We start from the raw sequence: 17,355 nt of genomic DNA, 5'->3' as shown, positions 1-17,355 counted from the left end.
ACTTAAGACCATGTTTGACCGTCCAGATCAGGTCTATAGTGCTCAGGAACGCCTTCTCGATTTCCAGCAGGGCTCCCAGGATATGCTCACATATGTTACACAATTTAAGCAATTGGCTAAAGAAGCAGACTGGTCCTCTGAAGCCTGTTTCACCCTCTTTCGAAGAAGGTTGAACGAAGACATCAAGGATGAACTGGCCAAGATGGCACGTCCAAGTTCATACCAGGCCCTTATGGATCTTGCTCTACAGATTGACTTTCGCATACAGGAAAGGAAGGCAGAGAAAAAGAAAACCAAGTCACCCCTCCAGAAGAATCCCATAGTGATCCCCACGAAATCCGAAGACAGCTCTGCCCCTATTAACCAATCTGAACCCATGCAATTAGGGGCCTTCCGTGGACCTATATCCCAGCAAGAAAGATTACAAAGGATCCATACCGGCTTATGCATGTATTGCGCATCGGACAAACATTTAGTGAGAGAGTGTCCTATAGCTCCTGTACAGCGTTCGGGAAACGCCAGCTCCCGTTCCTAGATGGAGCGCAGTTTCGGGAGAGAGATGTTGGCTCCACATCTATACCATCCTTGAACTCTCCTGAATAGAACAATCTGGTAATTTTACAGGCCTTTCTATCGCCATCCAAGAAGAACACCTACCCCATTCTGGCACTAGTGGACTGTGGGGCCATGGGAATATTCATAGACCAAGAATGGGTCCTTAAACACCATATTCCCTACGAATCCCGGAATGGCATGCAACCTGTAGAAGCAATTGATGGGAGACCCCTTTCTTCCGGACCAATAACCCTCCAGACTAAGGAAATCGAGCTAGCAATAAACCACCATCGAGAGAAGATAACGTTTGACATCATAAAATCTGCCCATTACCCATTGGTTTTGGGAATGCCCTGGCTACAAAGACACAATCCATACATCAATTGGGCAGCAGGTTCCTTGTTCCTGGGTTCCGAACATTGCATGTCTAATTGCCTACCCCTGGACCCCGCTCTGACACCAGCGGCAGGACTTTCAGCAAACCATCTAGGTCCACTCTCGGTCTCAAACATCATTCAGGTTCCTAAAGTCTATCAGGAATACTCTGATGTGTTTTCCTCTGCTATTGATCAAGCCTTACCTCCTCATAGACCAGAAGACTGTGCTATTGAAACCGAACCTTCAGCTGTGATCCCCTTTGGGAGGATGTTCATTTTATCCGAACCCGATAAAAAGGCCCTCCGTGAATACCTAGATACTAACCTTGAAAATGGCACCATACGACCATCCAAATCTCCAGCAGGAGCATCACTGTTTTTTCTTCCAAAGAAAGACACCAATGAGCTCAGACTTTGCCTTGATTATCGAGGCCTAAATCAGTGCACCCTAAAGGATCGGTATCTGTTGCCCTTGATCTCAGACATCCTGGAAGCAGTAAGAGGAGCCGTAGTATTCACCAAATTGGATCTTAGAGGTGCCTACCATCTGATCCGTATTAGAGAAGGTGACGAATGGAAGACAGCCTTCAGAACACCCTTTGGTCATTATGAATACTTGGTCATGCCTTTCGGACTTGCTAATGCCCCTGCGGTCTTCCAACGTTTCATGGATTGGGTGTTTTCGGATATGCTATTCCTTTTAGTCATTGTGTATCTGGACGATATCTTAATATTCTCGAAGGACCTACTCAAGCATGAGGAACATGTTAAGGCAGTGTTACAACGGCTACGTGAACACAAGCTCCTGGCAAAACCCGAGAAGTGTCTCTTTCGTGTCCCTACTGTCCACTATCTAGGATTTGTTCTTAGCCCAGAAGGTATTGGAATTAATCAATCCAAGGTAAAGGCTATACTATCCTGGCCAAGTCCAACCACCGTGAAACAGATCCAGTCCTTCCTGGGTTTAGCTAATTTCTAAAGGAAATGTATACCTTCCTTTTCCGAGATAGTCCAACCGATTATTGCCTTGTTGAAGAAAGACGCTCCCTTTCATTGGGCAACAGCTCAGGAGGAAGCCTTCCAACGCTGAGAAATCAGAGTTCACCCAAGCTCCCATCCTGGCTCAACCTGATATCAATCGACCCTTCTTAGTGGAAACAGGCGCCTCTAACTACACCATTGGAGCAGTTATGAAACAAGAATTCGACGACGGACTGGAACATCCTATTGCTTATCTTTCACGGACCTTAACTCCCAGTGAAACCCACTACTCTGTTTTAGAAAAGGAACTGTTAGCCATCCGTCAAGCCTTCACCGAATGGCGTCATTTACTCTTAGGAGCAAAACATCCGGTCCAGGTTCGCACACACCATCGAAATCTTCAAGTATTACAGGCCTTGGAATGCAGAAATAGCCGTCAAGCCCGTTGGGCCTTCTTCTTTGACCAGTACCAATTCCAGATTCACCATGTCCCTGCAACGCAGAATATAATTGCTGATGCTTTATCTCGACGTCATGATTACGAGCCTCCTGAAGACCAGACGTTCCCTAAGATGTTTCCCCATATGATATTTGTAGATCACACAATCAGCCTCCTGGAAGAAATTTGCTTACAAATCCAGTCCTCTGAACTCTGGAAGAACATTTCAAGGAAGAATCAATGGGATCTGAAAACCAAGGACGGATATTTGTTCAAAGATAATGCTTTAGTCATTCCCACACAGAAACTGCAACAAAGGATAATAAACATTTGCCACGATACACTTCACTCTGGACATCGTGGCATTACCAATACCCTCCGTCTCATACAAAGGCAAATCTGGTGGCCTAGAATGAAGACTGATGTAAAGCTGTACGTCCAAGCCTGTTCTGTCTGTAGTCAGAACAAACATGACAACAAGAGACCGGCGGGTCTCCTACTGCAGCCTACACTACCAACAAGGCCCTGGAAATTTATTGCTACAGACTTCATTGTGGAATTGCCACCTTCCAGGGGATACACGACTATCATGGTCACAATTGACTTGTTCACTCATTTGGCTCATTTTACACCCCTATATAAACTACCATCCTCATTAGAACTTGCTGGAATTTTTCTGGAACACATATTCCGGCTTCATGGTCTCCCTTCCAAGATAATATCGGACAGAGGACCCCAATACATCTCTCAGTTTTGGAAACACCTTTGTCGAATACTAGGAATTCAACATGCTCTCTCCTCAGGCTATCATCCCCAAACCAACGGAGCTACTGAACGTGTGAATCAAACCTTAGAACAATATCTTCGATGTTTTGCTACCAAGGTCCAGGATGATTGGTCCCTTTTAATACCTGTGGCTGAATTCGCCTATAATAACTCGGATCACTCGGCTTTTAAAACCAGCCCTTTTATTGTAGCTAGGGGTTCCACCCTTCGGTTCTACCTTGTGTCCTCCCCCATCCTACACCGGTTCCTAAAGTCGATTCCTGGATTGAAACACTTATCAATGTACAAAGAGAAGCCAAAGAACAGCTAGAAAGAGCCCGGAATCAGACCAAACATTATGCGGACTCAAAGAGAAGACCAGGCCCCTCCTACGCAATAGGCGATAAAGTATGGTTATCCTCGAAACTACTGCCTCGACATCTACGGCCAAATAAACTGGCTCCCCGATATTATGGGCCTTTTCCTATAAAAGAAATCATCAACCCAGTGGCCTTTCGCCTCAAATTGCCAGATTCCTGGAAGAAGATCCACCCAGATTTTTCATACATCTCTACTAAAGCCATACATCCAGACCTCTCGGACTAACCTCAGACCTAGCCCTGTCCTTGTCAATGACCAACTGGAGTATGAAGTCTCCCGAATATGTGACTCCAGATATAAACATGGTCAGCTCCAGTACCTGGTGGAATGGATATCCACCCAGTGAACGCACTTGGGAACCCGTCTCCAATTTGAATACCACCAGGTTACTCCGAAGGTTCCATCTCATACACCCGGGCAAGCCTGGCAGGATGGGTTTTCGGAGGAGGCATGCTGTCATGACCCAACAGACACGCCCCTTCTGGACCTCCTGGTCCCTGTCACGCCAGGGTTTGTACTCTGTTGTACTACCAATATGGCCGCAAACACTGAACGCTGCCTACCAGTCTTCGCGTTCATTGCAGTACACTCGATAAAATAGCCACACCCCCGCGCTTCCGCGCGTCTCAACGCTACTGTTAGCTGTGGCTAGATGTGTGCTCCGTAGTTCGCCTTCGCGGAACTTGTTGCTTTCCTGGTTCCCGGACCCTTGCTCCATTCTATCCCTTCTCCTTCTTACCCAACCTTCTCCCGGAATCCTTGCACCCGCCTCTGAGTGCTTCTTCCCCTTATTTTTTCCTGGATTTCCTGGAGTTTACTATCGATCCCGGACAAGAAGTTGAATGAACACTGGAAGCCGAAGACGGGCGAGCGGGCTTGTACAAGACCCGAACCATAAGGAAGAAAACTTCTACAACGGAATCCATCAAGCAGCGAAAACAGGTGAGAAAGGGGGAAACCTGTGACATAGAGTTCCAATATCTCTGGTCTATTTTGCAATGGTCTCCCTTTATACTTTGCAGTCAAGTATGTGGATATATGGTCTAAAGCGCACTTGTCAAAGGATCCCCCTCTGGCCAGGTTTGGGGCATTCCTTCTCCTTTAGTCTCGGTGACCCATTGATTGTGGTATTTCTTGATTTTGTCTCAATACAGGGGTAAGTATTCACATATATGATCTAGGGGCGTGTCTGTCCCCATGGCGATGCTCAGTCAGTGTCTTGTCAGAGGTGGTTGTGTACAATTATTCCCCAACTAAGGCCAAAAAATGCAATTCACCCAATGTCACTTTAAAGCATATACGCTTGTCGTACCTACACGGTCAGTCAGAGCGCTCGGAATACTTTGAACAAAAAGACATTCATTTCATCTCTTTCTGTCCCTGCATTTTTGCATTTTCTTTCACTCACTTCACACTCCCCTCATTTACCCACGCAGACACACCATACACGACCTTCATGGGCCGCCTCCGTACACATAAAAAACGAAAATCAGCAAACAAAATAAACTAAAATAACAAGCTAAAACAACAACCACTACTTTTCCCAGGCTCTCTAATTATATGGAGCGCCTAAATTTCCTTTTGTATTTATCTCCCGCACTGGTCGAGACAGTGCACTCTGGCGCCACCTTCTCCCCTCATTTGGGAAGGTTCCTGTATTCCTCTTTCCTTATCCTTAATATATCTCAAAAAATTAAATGAATAAAAATGGCCATAAAAACTTCCACACTTAACAAGTTAAATGATACTTTCACTTCCATTCTCTGCGTGTTCACCTGTTTCACACAGCTCCACATCTCCACCCGAACGTTGTTATTCCTTGCAGGCTATACTCACGTGTTCACGTTTTTCCAAAAGCCTCCATTCACGGGAATCCGCAATAGGCCTGGGCCTCTCCCTGGGGCCATACCCCGCTTCCACAAGTAGGCAGGACTTCTGTAAAGACAGCACCCACAAGGGCCACTTCTGCCTATGCGTTTAGGGAACTGGTCACCATAGGTGGGCACGGCCCTTCCCGAGAGGCCGCCTGGATACCGCTGCAAGTGCGGGAGCTATGGAATCACATTGGGGTCACCAAATGAAGGCAAGTCCCTCTATTCACACACTCTATAGCAAAAAAAGCACGCTGGGGAAATAGGCCAGGAGATAGCTCTGCAAGGATAACAAGGTTTAATTGTACAGAATACAAAAATCAGCAAAGGGCTCTGCTGCTCGAGAGCGCTCGGACTCTAACAGTTACAAACATGGGCGAAGAACCCAGACAGTGTCATCTATATGGTCCACAATGGGTGCCACTAATTGGAGGCACCCTCCACATGGGCCTGCTCCATAGGGGATGCCAGGATGGGATGGTTGGTTTTCTCCCGCCGGTCAGGATCCACGTGGGTCAGCTGGGTTCATCCTCGCAGTGATGGTCGGGTCACGTATTAGACATTGGGCCTCATTACAAATCGCCCGGTATGGAAACAATGGTGGCGGTAAACCCGCCGCCACCGTTGTTTCTATGCCGGGCGATCACAACTCCAGCAGGCGGGAGGTGATGTTCCCGCCATGTCTGACCTGGCAGGTTTAACACCGCCCGCCTGCAGGCGGACGAGGAAACACCGGCAGCATCACGAGGTGCTGCTGGTGTTTCCATGATCCCCATTCCCATTGAGTCCCATAGGACTCAATGGGAATGGGGATTAACACCATTCCGCCTCCGTGATTCCCGGGAAACCGGGGTTGTAATGCCCCGGTAATTCCGGGAATCACGGAGGCGGAATGGTAATATACGAGCCCGGCGGTAACCAGGCAGTTTTACCACCTCGGTTACCGCCGTACTCGTAATGAGGCCCATTGTCGCTATCTTTTACTTTACTTTAATATCTTTGTAACGTGCACCTGGGTACCCGGAGGCTTAGGGGCGCAACAGACAAACAAACAATCTGAAACAGGTATAAAGAGCGAAACCGACCAATCTAGGAAAAAGAAAACTATACAACTAACAATGTCTTAAGTTTTGTCATGAAAAGAGCTGTAGAGGTCAGTGGTCTCATGTCAGGAGGGAATGCATTCCAGACCCTGGTGGCTGCCATATCAAAAGCACATTTGAAGGTCTGAGCCAGAGTGCATATCGGGATTTTAAGTTGATTGGTTACTAGATCGCAGGTTCCTCACATTGGCTTTATCGATCAGGGCTTCCTTCAAATAAGCAGGACTAGAGCCCACTATGCATTTATGTGTAATCACCATAAGGCGGAATTCAATCCTGGCCTCAATGGGAAGCCAGTGTAGATCACACCTAGCATTAGACACATGATCTCTCCTACCAACACCTGTAAGAAACCATATAGCACTATTCTGTATGACTTGTAGCCTAGAACCATCTGTTTTATTAAGTCCTACTAGAAGACTGCTCTGCTACAGTAGTCCATTTCTAAGCAAATAATAGCTCTGCCCACAGTTTCACAGTTGGCTCTCGGATATATGGGCGAAGTTGGGCTAGCAATTTAATATAGTAGGCCCTGGAAGAGACCAGACTGCTTACTTGGGCATGCATGGTCAGATTTTTATCTAAATGAATCCCTAGTGTTTTAACTTTAGTCTTGGTTTTAATTTCACAGCCTACTAGCGTGAAGGACTTATATTTAGATCCTAGTTTGACCACTTTCTTTTTCGCATCCACTACCATAAATTCTGTTTTTTCCTCATTAAGCGCTAGACCATTCTCTGCCATCCACATTTGAATTAGGTGATATGTTTTATTTATATTTTCAGCATCTGCCTCAAAATTGCCAGAGAGTGTGATGATACACTGCGTATCTAATCTAAACATGCGAAGCCTGAATATTAACTAATTGTGGCAGGCACCTGGGTGGAACGGGAAGTGGTGCCAAGGAAGAAGGAGGATAAAATACAGTCATGCTGACCCACACATTCAGGGTTTCATTAATGCTGCAGTTTCCGCAGTTAAGGTCACCACCCTGGGGTTTCATCTTTAATGTATCCCCCCTAGTACCTCATGTTACATGGGGTATGTGTTGTTGCTTAGAAGAAATATAGCAGCACATACTTAGATCTCCTGCGGACATTTCATGAGGGTTGGGACCTGGGTGTCGCATGCATGTCAAGGAATGTAAAGGTGTGGGGGTCGACGCAGCAGGGTGAGGCTGGCTTCGACCTGGCTGGGTGGGGGTGAGAGGGATCCTGGCCAGTTACTGGAGATGAATGGACGCAGCATGGAGCCTAGAGTTGTCTCACACTCTTGCAGGCTGCATTCTGGTGAAAGATATTAAATATTCGCAACACTAAAGGGACCAGAGTGAAGTGGACTTCTGTGGGAACAGGGAACATGACTCTAACGGAGCCAGCACGTTGTGTGGAGATTAGGCCTTGTGAACCAGGGATGTGAGCAATGCGAGCCTGCAACTTATCCTCTCTGGGCCTGATACAAAATGGAGGTGTGGGCTATGGGCCTTCCTAGTGCTGTGCACCTAACTATAAGTGCTGCAGGCCTCTATATATTGCCTAATGATGCAGATTGCTCCCCCCTTGTATGTTAGATCACCTCATATGGTGTTCAGAGAATTTGGAAGCACCTAGGGGAGTGGGACAGGCTCATTTCCATCCCAACAGTTTGTTGGCCAGTGCTTGCCATTTGTTTGTGTCTCACGCTTCTCACATGGAGTGCTCGCCGCTCAGTATTATTCTGAATGCCCACAGTGAACTGCTCTACCTCCTCGTTTCATCATTCACACCACTTGCCATATCTGACCTTGTCTTTTCTTTGTTACAGGTTTGGCAGTGTTGACGGGTCACTGGATGATAGACCGCTGTCTGGTATCAGGTAGGTCTTTAGCTTTCTGAGTGGTCATGAATGTCTTTCTGACCCCTGTTCTTTCTAAGGAATTTGCTGCAAGTTTTAAAATTAGGCATGTTGGCAGATGTCTGTTGGTCTCAATACTGCAGGGTAAATATAGCTTTCAGTAGCCCTGAATGCATTGAGTATATTTCTTTTCTAAAAAAAGACATTTATTTAAAGTTTTTGTTTGAAACCTTCTTTGACTTCAGGAAACATTTTAACTCCCAATAGTAAGCAAAAGGGCAACCCGCCTCCAAGAGAAATTAACAGAGTCACAAATCACAGTTGTGCATACCAGGTTCTTAGGAAACTTTGCTGTGAAATCGGTTGTTTTTGAAACATGTTATAGATAAATGTACGTATTTTTTTTTTTAAATGTATTTAATTTATTGTGCAATTGGGTAATTAAAACCTTACACACATTTCATATAAGCAATTAAGAAAATAAACATTACATTACATATCCTGTACCATATCATATTACATATCAACTTGAGTAAAATCATCATACCTTTTTAGCGATAAAAGTACTAATACATAAAAGATATAAAACCATCCTAAGAGTAATAAAACCATTCTAATAAAATTCAAGCTCAAATTCAATTCATCCATTCTTCATTCTTGCATCATAGTACTAATTGCTTTCCAAATGTGATATGCAGCAACCACATAGAACAATGTTTTGAATGGATTGTGTCCTCCAATGTATTCCTCATCTTATGATATTATATCTCGTCAGCTTTACTGCTTCGGAAAAAGAATTCTCAGCAAAGGGCACTGTATGCGATGCCGTCGTGTCGATGTCCCTCGAGGGCCTCCGTCGAGCGCCAATGTCATCTTCTGTATAAATAGCGCATGCAGCGCCCGTTGGCTTCAGCTCTGTTTTTCCGAAAGCTTTCGCTTCGAGTGTTTAACAGTGTGCTTCACTTTTCTTCATAGAACATGTCTTCATCATCGACTCCTTCGACTCCAAAGTCTGACTTTAAGAAATGCTGCGACTGTAGGTCGAAGATGTCCATTACCGATCCTCACTGCATCTGCCTGTGGTGTCTGCGGGTCCTGTCAGGCCATGACAGAAAAAGCTCTCAGGGAGCGCAGAGATAAACTGGCGGTGGGGAGGGCGGATTTGAAGTCTTCTTTGAAGAAAGATAAAAAGTCTGGCTTGTCTAGAGACTTCTCGTGGCGTAAGACATTGAAGATAGCCCGGTCGAGGAGTCGATAGAGGCAGTCTTTGTCTTCTTCCTCAAAGAAGGCGAAGAAAAGATGCCATAGAACTCCCTCTTCATCATCCGATTCCTCTACTGAGGTAATGCGATGGCCAACAAAATCTGATTCCCCAAGAAAATGAGAAGCGTTTAAATCAGAAATTATGCAGATTTTCTAGAATGCAGCCACAACCCCTTCGAAAGAATCACCCAAAAGCCATGCCCCGGTTGCCCCTACAGACGACTTAGGGAAGTCGAAGGCTACGACTTCAAAGCCGAGCATTAAGCCGGCAAACGTCGAGAAAGTTCTCGACCCGATGACAAGTCGTCGAGGGCATCGACTCTGAAACCGAGTCCTTCTTCGATATCTTCGAAGAAACACAAGTCGTCGAATAACTCGACGTCTTTGTCGACTCCATCGGAGTCAAACATCTCGACGCGAAAGTCGAAGGCGAAGCCGAGTAAGCCGGCGACATTTCTTGAGCCGTCTTCGACACTAACAATGGCCGCTTCGACTTTGTCGAGGATTTTGCCTATTCCGGACAAGGTTTACAAACCTACTCCGAAGAAAGACTTTTTTAAGTCTATTGCCTCAATATTTGAGGAGGAATAGCCCTCTGAAGAGGATTCCCCTAATTTTGGGTTGCAATTTGGTACTCAGAACACTCCAGAAGAGCTCATTAATGAGGGGTCCAAAATGAGAGACCTTTATGATTCTCTCCAGTCGGCTAGTGGTCTTGACATCTTGCCAGAGCTACAATTTGGCAGGCCTGACCCTTCTGAGCATGCAAATTCTACCTGTAGGAATCTCATGAATAGGGTCACTGAGTATATGGGCTGCAGAAGAGCTTCTTCTACCTTTGAACAGGATGATATGACTGATATCCTGGACCAAGGCCATCAGAAGGACCCAATTTCGCCTTTCCACAAAGCCTGTCAGACGAAGGTTACTGCAAATTGGGAAGCCCCCGAATCCGGACCTGCTGTTAACAGGAACGTTGCTAGGAAGTACAGGCCTTCCAGCAGCGATCCAGAATACCTGACCAAGCACCCCACACCTGAGAGTGTGGTAGTTCAGGCTGCCACATCAACCAGGCAATCTGCTTATCCCTCTATCCCCCCCAATTAGAGATGACAAGAGGGTAGATGCCTGGGCACGTAAGATTTTCACATCAGGCAGCATGGCCTTGAAATCTACTGTCACTTGTACTCTCTCAAGATTCTCTTATATCCTGTGGGACTGTGTTGCCATGGTGGCTGATCACATCCTGGAAGGCGTAGAAAGAGATGGCTTCCTGGCTATAGTTAAGGATGGAAAGGAGGCAATGGGAGAATGTCTCCAGCCGGGATTGGATACTGCTGACAGCATCAGGAGATCTATGGCTGCTAGCACCGTACTGCGCAGGTTTGTGTGATTTGCAGCAAGGTGGATGAGAGTCTGGAGAAGCTGCAGACCTCCAAGGCGGCAGCAAAATCCCTTAGCACCTCCATTCAACAACCTCAACAACAACCCTACTCAGGCTCCTCTTCCTGGAGGGGTCATTCTTTTTGTTTCTATTCCTCAGTTTGTAGAGGAAGAGGACAGGCCGGACAATAGGGACAAAGAAGATTCCCTCGTGGTGGACGAGGAAGGGGTGCTAAATCAGCCCCATCAGCGGCATCATTACCCTCAGCTGCTACTGCAGCGGCCTCTAAGCCACTCTGAGGCCTTGACCCACAAGACACCTGTGGGAGTCAGGATTTCTCAGTATCTGAACGAATGGCGGGGCTTTACCTCAGGTGCTTAGGCACTGGAAAGAGTATCCCAGGATAACTGCCTTCCTTTTAAAAAAAGGCCTCAAGTTCATCCACCGGGATCCAACTCTGTCAAAATTCCAGACTCGCTCCTTGTGCAGGAAATTGTAACCCTGCTAGAGAAAGGTGCAATAGAACATGTACCTGTAGCGGAGAGGAACAAAAGTTGGTATTCCCCCTACTTTCTCATCCCAAAGAATGACGGAGGATTGAGACCCATCATAGACTTAAGAAACTTGAAAAAGTTCCTCAGGAGGGACAAGTTCAAGATGGCTACCCTTTCTCAGATCCTTCAGGCTCTCCAACTCCAAGACTGGTTGGTATCATTGGACCTTCAGGATGCTTACTTTCATCTGCCAATCCATCTCAAGCACAGAAAGTACCTGAGGTTCACGGTTGGCGGTTCTCATTATCAGTTTCAAGTTCTGCCATTCGGGCTGACCTCCGCCCGAGGGTTTTTACCAAGTTGATGATGGCAGTGGCAACAAGTCTCAGGAGAGGGGGTATTCACATCAACCCCTACCTGGACGATTGCCTGATCAGGGCTTGTTCACCCGAACAAGCCCAGGAACATCTCAGTATCACCTGCCACTCCCTTCAGAGACTAGGCTTCTCGCTCAATTACAAGAAGTGCCAAATGATACCATTCCAAAAACTCCAATTCATCAGAGCAGTCTTGGATACTTCCTTGGGGAAAGCCTCGCCACCCGAGGTGAGAGCTCAACACATTCAGCAAATGGTAACAAAATTCCAGAATGCCCAGCATCTTCTGGCCTTCGATTTTCTGAGGTTGCTCGGTCTTATGGCATCCTGCATTTTTCTGGTGCCAGAGGCCCAGTTGAGAATGAGATACCTTCAATGGGCTCTCAGGACTCAGTGGTCCCAATTCTCAGGAAATATGTCAGACCAACTGCAAGTTCTGAGCAGAGTTGCTCAGGACCTTCTCTGGTGGGCTTGAAAAGACAACATTCTTTTTGGCAACCATGGCCGGAGATAACGGCAGTGACAGACGCCTCACTCACGGGGTGGGGAGCCCACGTCAGAGAACTGACAAACATCGGTCGTTGGTCTCCATCAGAGTCCAAACTACATAGCAACCTGTTGGAACTGAGGGCAATCAGGGTAGCACTGAAGGCCTTTCAGCCATCTGTACGGGGAAAGAACGTCATGATAATGACAGACAACACAGTGGCCATGTACTACCTCAACAAGAGAGGAGGTGTGGGGTCACTAACACTGTGCAGAGAGGCAATGCAGCTCTGGTTCTGGACAATACAAGAAGGAATCTCTCTATCGGCAGTTCACCTAGCCATAGAGCGGAACACGCGGTGGACGCTCTGAGCAGGCAGAGCACAGTCTCCCACGAGTGGCAACCAGCTCAGGAAGTCCTTCAAGAGATCTTCACCCTTTGGGGAAGCCCTCAAGTAGATCTGTTCGCATCTAGTGGCAACAGGGAGTGCAAACTGTCCTGCTCCTGTACCAAACTGTCCTGCTCCAGTATGTGTTCCCTCCAGTCCCCATCATTCCTAACATCATGAGGAGTTTGAGGAAGTTTGAGACGTCCATGATCCTGATTGTTCCAGTTTGGGCCAGGAGGAGGTGGTACCCAGGCCTTCTGGACATGTCCATCTGCCCTCCAATTCATCTTCTGCAAAGAGAGGACCTTCTCTCACAAGAGGGAGGTTGAGCTCTCCATCCAGAATTCAAGACTCTCAACCTTTATGTCTGGTTTCTGAGAGGTTGAGATATAAGGATTGGGACCTCCCGGAGGATGTAATGGAGGTGTTGCTTTTGGCCAGAAGACCAGCAATGAAGTCTATGTACTGCTGCCATTTCAATACATTTTGCAGCTGGTGTAGAGATAATAATGTGGATCCTTTGCTATGTGGCACACCTATGGTGCTATCCTTTTTGTTTCATTTAGCCAACCAATGGCTCCAGGTTGTTACTGTGAAAGGATACTTGGCGGGGTTATCTATTTTTAAGTGCACGCCAGAGCAGGTATCTTATTTCAAAATCCCTATTGCTGTATAATTCCTGAAAGGGCTTATTAATGTGTTCGCTCCAGTCCCCTTTGTTGTTCCTGTTTGGGACTTGAACTTGGTACTGAAATTCCTCATGTGTGCTCCTTTTGAGACACTTCATTCATTTCCTTCGAGGATGTTAACTTTTTTAAGTTTTCCTCAAAGCCATTGCATCGGCACGCAGGGTCAGCGAATTGTAGGCTCTTTCGTGTAAACTGCCGTTTACCACCTTCTTCAAGGAGAAGGGCGTCTTGAGGGTCCATCCCACCTTTCTCTTAAAGGTAGTATCGGAATTTCACCTTTCTCAGAAAATAGTCCTACTGACTTTTTATCCTCCACCTCATCCTGGTAAAGAGGAGGAAAGGCTTAATCGTCTTGACCCTAAAAAGGCTTTGAGATTTTGCCTCTCTTGAATGGCAAATCTTAGGCAAGACGACCAGTTGTTTATTGGTTATACTGGACATAAACTAGGACTGGCGGTGACTAAACACATTTTACCCCTCTGGATCATTGTTTGCATCACTGAATGCTATAATTTAGTGGGAAAGGTCGTTCCTGTAGGCTGGCAGGCACATTCTACAAGGGGTGTGGCCACATCATCAGCGTTGCAGAGAGGGGTGCCGGTTTTAGATATTTGCGTGGCAGCCACTTGGTACACTTTACATACTTTCACAAAACATTACTGCCTGGACTGCATCCGCAGATTTCTAATAGTTTCTCCCTCAAGACAACGTGGTATCCTTTAAGCCAGGCCTTGGCGGATTTCTCCCCAGCTCTGAGCTGGGGGGAAATCCGCTGAAATTTTGCGCTCTTACCGCCGGCGGGAAATCCGCTGGTGGTATGAGCATGAAATGTCCCCATTGAGCCCAATGGGGAATGGGGAATTCCCGAATGGGCTCAATGGGGAATGGGCAATACTCGTTCCGCCGAACCCGTGATCCGGCGCTATTAGCACCGGGGGGTTCGGCGGTAGGGCTATTAGCGCCGGCGCTACCGCCCAACTCGTGATGAGGCCCAATATCTGCTGCAAAACCATGAGCATCTACTATTGGGTCTAAATTCACAGTGTCCAGGAAATCAGAGTCAACATTCCTTTGTGACCTCAATAGTATGTCATCAAATTCTATAATACTAGATAAGTTTAAACTATTCATATCCATACTGTTTGCCATCTTTGAACATGATGACAAGAGAAACGAGAAAGACATGTACACAATCATTCTAATATACATTGTAAATCCAAAGTTTCTTCTTCTTCTTGAAAGACAACAATTTACTGGTTTCTTTTGCTCCCCCTTTTCTACTGGAATGAACTGCGAATCCCTAGGGCATACTTAACTTTGAGCCTGCTCCTGTGCCACTGGAGGGGTGCTGGTATCTCATCGTATGTCACTGATGTGGACCCAGCTCTTGTTGCCCGCCACCTTCACAGCGGTCAGAGTTGCAAAAATCACATGGTCCGGCCCATGCAATTGCGCTCATTCCAGCATCGCACAAAGGAGCAGATGAAATTCAGGTCCCGGGGAGTAATGGTTGCTTGTGAAGTGCTTTGCCACTTCCTGCTGTAGGTTGTTGGTGAGAAGACACATCCTGTGAAGATATAATTCTGACACTTTTGCTGAAGGCCCTAAGGTACTCCCTAAACTCCTCACCCAGGACCTCTGCTGCTTCATGTGCATCTGATGCTGTGCATGAAGGAGAAAGCAGTGTGTGTAACCTATGCCCAGTCACAATCTCATGGGGGCTAAGGTGGTGCTCCTTCCCTGGCTGATTCCTCAAATAAACCAAAACCAGTGGCAAGCAACGCAACCAATGTTTACGTAAATCAGTACACATTTTAGCTAACTGAACCTTAAGAACCCCATTGAGCCGCTCTATGAATATGTTGGCCTGTGAGTGGTACACTGAACACAACCTGCGCTTGATCCCCAAGAGCGAAGTGATTTCTGAGAACAATGCATTAAAGAAGTCAGGTCCATTGTCAGAGTTCAGGACCTTACGAATTTCCCACTGTGGAAATATCTCTCTCGCCAAAAATGTTGCTGCAGACTTAACATCAGGGTTTACGCAGGGACCAACCTCAAGCCATCGGGAAAACGGGCAAACAACTACTATGAGGTAATGATAATTATTACATTTTACAATCATGTCAACAAAATCAATATGGAGTTCCTGAAATGGCACAGAGGGCCTCGGCAAAACTCCCCTCACTGACCTCATGGTGTTTCCAGGATTTAATTCCCTACAAACTATGCAGTTCCCTACAAATCTACTTACCTGTTCCTGGGGATTTGGTATGGACCATTCCTCCTGGAGTTCTGCTGCAATTTGTCACAGAGATGTGTGCAAAAGGTAATGTAGTTGCTCTAGAGCCACAAGAAGCAGTTCTACAGGCATTACTACCTTCCCCATAAGCTCTGGTCTTCACAGCAAATCCGTGGGCAAGAGGGCACATCCTCTATTTGCTCAAAGCTCCTGTTCCTCCTAAAGTGCTTTTCTCTGAGTTTCTATAATTTGAAGCAAAGGGACTGCAGTGTACAGTGCTGGCAACTGTACCTACTGGGAAACGGTTTCCATTTATTTTCTGGGGATCTGTGAATGGCAAATATACAGCTTCTTTTGCCACCCTGTTTGGAGCATCATTTCCAAATGCTATTGAGTTGGTAAGATTAGTATGCGCAGTGCACTAAACAACCCCTACCTCTGTGGTCAATATTAATGCTTTGATTAATCTGGACAGCAGCACAGCATGCTGGACAGGGAATCCGTCAGAGCTCATAAACCCTCTTCTATGCCACCTTAACCAGCCTGAATCCACAGTGGAGGTTACATACACAGAGTCAGAATAGTGACTTCCTTCCCCTTACTCACTTTTAGTGTCTCTATAAGTGCCACTATTTCGGCCATTGTGCGGAGTAATGCAAAGGCAACCGTTTCTTCAGTTTGACCCGGTATTCCACATTCACAAGGCCCACAACGGGTCAACCCATATGCCTCTCACCAGTGTCCTGATTGATTGTCAAGGGCCCATCAACAAAAAGTACCTCACCTCCATCCAAGGCATCCTTCTTAACACTTGTCCTCTCTTCGTCTTCTACCTCGTATGTTGCACAATCATGGACAATATCATCAGGTTTCACTGTCTCGGCTACAAATGTCACGGGAGGGACTAGGTTACAACAAATGGGATGTATGGATGCATCCGATAGAATAACCTCATACCCCAAGATGCTTTGAGTCGTCAAAGCTCCACGTACAATGTCACTGGGCAACCCATAATAATGGTTGAAGACTTTGGAATTGCAAAAGCTGCTGCCTCTAAAGATTGCTCACAAGGGAACTATTCCTGCATCACTGAGTCTAGGAGTTCACTATAGTATGCTAAATGTTTATGGCCTAGCGATTTTTGCTAGGCCATGGCTGCTGTCAATACTTGCCTGTTCGGGGGTGTCCTCTTTCACCACTCCTGTTCTCGCTGGCGATGGAGCACCTGGCAGTGAGGGTAAGAACGGATTCCCAATTGAGAGGCGTTGCTTAGCTGGAGGGAGGGAGGACCGCATATCGCTTTACATTGATGATGTTCTCATTTATCTAGGGGAACCCAAGTATACTGGAGTGATGGAGGTTTTCTCGGAGTTTGGGGAAGTAAGCGGGCGCCGGATAAATTGGGAAAAATTGGTGCCAATGCCAATTAAGGGTGGGAACAAGGTGATCCGGGAGGGTTGTCTGCTCACGATCGTGAGATAATCCCTTACATTTTGGGGTATCAGAGTGGGGGTGGTGAAGACAGAGTTTCTCCAGAACAATCTAGGCGTGGTATTGGATAGGCTGAAGGGTGACTTTAAACACTGGTGACCCTCCTGATTTAATTGGTGGGAAGGGCAGATCTATTTAAAATGATGGCGTTACTGCTGACCAAAGTGTTTCGCACCATAGAGAGGTTGCAGAGGGAAACTATATGGGGTAACACAAACCAGAGAATTGCACTGAA

The sequence above is a fragment of the Ambystoma mexicanum genome, chromosome 6p (genome assembly GCF_040938575.1).
Source record: "Ambystoma mexicanum isolate Mex_15411 chromosome 6p, UKY_AmexF1_1, whole genome shotgun sequence".
Taxonomy (NCBI): domain Eukaryota; kingdom Metazoa; phylum Chordata; class Amphibia; order Caudata; family Ambystomatidae; genus Ambystoma; species Ambystoma mexicanum.
The sequence above is the reverse complement of the archived record's forward strand: the minus strand, read 5'-3'. Positions refer to the sequence as shown.